A 4,019-nucleotide genomic window follows, 5' to 3' on the forward strand; every position below is an offset into this window, starting at 1 on the left:
AAGTTCTTTTTCAGTTGTGGTGTAGTTTTGTTGCGCATCATTGAGTGTTCTTGAGGCATAGTAGATGGCGTAGGGCTGCTTGTCCTTCCTCTGCCCTAGCACGGCTCCAACTGCATAGTCGGAGGCGTCACACATCAACTCGAATGGCAAGGACCAATCCGGCGGTGCCATGATCGGTGCTGAAGTTAGGAGCTTCTTCAAAGTCTCGAATGCATGCTTGCAATCATCATCAAAGTTGAATGGGACGTCCTTTTGAAGTAGTGAACTCAGTGGTCTCGCAATCTTGGAAAAGTCCTTGATAGACCTACGATAGAAACCTGCATGTCCAAGAAACGATCGAACATCCCTCACACTTGTGGGGAGGGGTAAGTGACGCACAAGATCTATTTTAGACTTATCAACCTCAATTCCTCTAGATGAAACAATATGACCTAAGACAATGCCTTGCGTGACCATAAAGTGACATTTTTCCCAATTCAAAACCAAGTTAGTTTCTTCACAACGTTTAAGCACAAGTTCAACATTTTCAAGGCAAGTTTCGAAATCTTCACCATAGACAGAAAAATCATCCATGAAAACTTCAATTTTAGAACCAATAAACTCAGAGAAAATGTGATACAACGTTGAAACGTACCTGGGGCGTTGCATAAACCAAAAGGCATGCGACGATAAGCAAACGTACCAAAAGGGCAAGTGAATGTAGTCTTCTCTTGATCTTCTTCCGCAACACTTATTTGGTTGTATCCACTATATCCATCAAGGAAACAATAGAAGGAGTGACCAGCTAACCTCTCAAGCATTTGATCAATGAATGGCAATGGCATGTGGTCCTTCCTTGTTGTCGCATTGAGCTTCCTATAGTCAATACATACCCTATGTCCGGTCACTGTCCTTTGAGGCACCAACTCGTTGTCCTTGTTCTTCACCACCGTGATGCCTGACTTCTTTGGCACAACTTGAATAGGAGAGATCCACCTACTATCCGAGATGGGGTAGATCACGCCACAATCGTGCAACTTGGTGATTTCATCCTTTACAACTTGCATCATTGGAGGGTGAAGGCGTCTCTAACCTTCCTTGGTTGGTTTAGCACCATCTTCTAGCAATATTCGATGCACACACATGGTAGGACTGATCCCCTTGATGTCGGCTAAGGTCCATCCTATTGCCGTCTTGTGTCTTTTCAACACTTCAATCAATCTCTCTTCTTGCTCCTCATTTAGTGCAGATGAAATGATCACGGGCAATGTATCCTCTTCTCCTAGAAACGCATACTTCAAGTGGTCCGGAAGAACCTTAAGATCAAGCTTTGGAGCTTGCACCACAGAAGGAAGATTCTTGTTAATCGTTAAGAGAATTGGACTAGGAGAGACAAAGCTTACCTCACGTGCAACCTCAAGAGAGGTCACGGTTTCATGAATCAAGGATGGCACGGCCTTGGTTGCTTCTAACACCGAAATGTTTGAGCTATCACTTGTAAATCCGGCCCCTTGGGCAATAGTGAGTGCCAACTCGTCATGTGCCAAGGTATCTAGATAGTTATCTGCAAGGGAATCAAGAATGTCAACTGAAAAACAATCACTTAATTCCGAAAGAGGATACCTCATAGCTTCAAAGATGTTGAAGCTAATCACTTCACCATCGAACTCAAAGGTGAGTGATCCACTAAAGACATCGATTTTTGTTCTTGCAGTCCTCATGAAGGGGCGGCCTAACAAGATAGGAACCTCCTTGTCATCTGCCTCCGTTGGCTCCATGTCAATGACATAGAAGTCGGCCGGAAAGATCAAGCTCGAAACCTGCACAAGAACATCTTCAACATAGCCCAAAGGGACTTTGTTGGAACAATCAGCCAATCGAATCACAACATTATCACGTTTCAAATCACCTAGACCTAGGTTCTCATAGATATAGTGCGGCATTACATTAATAGATGCACCTAAGTCTAACATTATCTTTTCAAATGTCATGTTTCCGATTGTACAAGGGATAGAAAAACTCCCTGGATCCTTAAGCTTTGGTGGTAGCTTCCTTTGGAGCACGGCAGAAACCGTCTCACTCATTGTAACAACTTCCTTCTCTCGAGTCATCCTCTTGTTGGTGCACAATTCTTTCAAAAACTTAGCATACTTAGGGTTTTGTTGTATGCAGTCAATAAGAGGCATGTTCACTTCCACCTTCTTGAAAATGTCGAGCATGGCTTGATCAGAGTCATCCTTCTTTTGCTTTGCAAATCTACTAGGGAAGGGAACACGAGGAAGATCATTAGTTGAAACCAAACCACTAGAGCTAGAATCCTTACCTTTGTCATGCACGGCATGATCTTCTTTTGGTAGGGGCACGGCATCATTGGCTTTAGAGGAGGCAGGGTCCTTCTCTAAGTCTTTAGCATTGAAACTCTCGGCCTCTTGTCTCTTAGAAGGCACGGCCTTCTTGTGTTGCTCCCTTGGAGCATCCAAAGTCCTCCCACTTCGTGTCACCATGGCCTTTACATTTGGATTAGGCTCAGTTTGGCTCGGCAACTTCCCTCCTTCATGGATCTTGCCCATGAAATCGATCACTTGTCCCATCTGCTTCTTAAGCTCGGTTATGTCCTTAGAATGAGCTTGTTGACCTGTAACTAAAGCTTGAGTAGCAGAGTTTAGATTTTGTTGCCCTTGAGCAAGAGACTTCAAAAGTTCATCATAATTAGGTGAAGATGCATTATTCGAACCATGAACATTAGAGTTAAAGGGAGCAGAACCTTGAGGTACCTGAGGCCTCACAAACAACCCTGAAGGACGAGGTCCTTGACCTTGAGCATTGGATGGTTGAGCATTGTTGCTCCAACGAAAATTTGGATGATCTCTCAGTCCAGGGTTGTATGTGTTCGAGTATGGATCGTACCTAGGCCTTTGTTGCCCCATAAAGTTCAACTCTTCTTCAGTCATTGCACCATTTGGACAATTGTCAGTTGTGTGATCCTTGAAAGAACAAATGCCGCATGCTTGAGGGGTGATGCTCGAACCATTGAATGCCTTGACTAGCACGTCAAGCTTCCTTTCTAAAGTCGCCATCTGATTCCTTGCATCAACATCATACACCCCACGGCTCTTGCTTCCTCTCTTCTCCTTGGAACTAAATTGGCGATTGTTGTCAGCCAAGTCATCAATCAAGGTGTAAGCTTCTTGACCGGTTTTGTTCATGAATGTGCAGCCACATGCCGAGTCCACCATGCTCTTATTGGTGGTGTCGAGTCCTTCATAGAAGAATTGCACCAAGTCATCCAACGAAATACCATGGTGAGGGCACTTTCTTTGTAGTTCCTGAAATTCCTCCCAAGCCTCATAGAGTGAATCACCATCTTTTTGAGTGAAGTTCTGAATCTCCCTCCTAAGTCTTTTCGTGAGTTGAGCAGGGAAGAATTGCTTCAAGAACCTCCTAGTCATTTCATCCCATGTAGTGATGATTCCTGCAGGCAAAGAATATAACCAACGTTTAGCATCATCCTTAAGGGTAAATGGGAACAAAAGCAACCTCAAGCCTTCTTGAGAAAGGTGATGAATCGATTGGAGCTTGCAAATGTCCAAGAACTCCCTAAGGTGAACATTAGGGTCTTCCATTGAAGAACCAGAGTACTTAGGCAGCTGCCCAAGCAATTGAACAGGAATGGAGAAGTTAGCTTCATCAGGTGGAGTGAAAGCAATGCATGAAGGTGATTCCGGGGTGGTGGGAATGAATGCATTCTTGAGTGCCATTGGAGCACCAACAGGAATTATGTCACGGCCCGCAATTGTGTCTAAGTCTGAATTGAAGACGAATGGAAAGGACAGATCTTCCTCTTCTTCTGATCTAGGTGAAGAGTTTAAGATTGAATTGCTTGGAGATGCTTCGAAATTTAAAGGTCTACTTATGAAAGAGTTGTTCAAATCTCTAAGTGCTTGAATTCGATCCTTGAGCTCTTGTGTCTTCTTAGAAAATTCGGACATGCATAGTACCTGTTTATATGAAAGGCAACGAGTTAGCATAGAAGAATACAT

General features: G+C 43.8%; 1 non-coding gene across 1 annotated transcript; it reads left to right on the plus strand.

Annotated features, from left to right (window-relative positions):
* The first annotated feature begins 3,273 nt into the window (after positions 1–3,273).
* On the plus strand, positions 3,274–3,380 carry LOC126804784 (small nucleolar RNA R71). Its single transcript, XR_007673657.1, has one exon. It is a non-coding gene; the product is annotated as a small nucleolar RNA R71 (small nucleolar RNA).
* The last annotated feature ends 639 nt before the right edge of the window (positions 3,381–4,019 follow it).

The sequence above is a fragment of the Argentina anserina genome, unplaced genomic scaffold (assembly GCF_933775445.1).
Source record: "Argentina anserina unplaced genomic scaffold, drPotAnse1.1, whole genome shotgun sequence".
Classification (NCBI taxonomy): domain Eukaryota; kingdom Viridiplantae; phylum Streptophyta; class Magnoliopsida; order Rosales; family Rosaceae; genus Argentina; species Argentina anserina.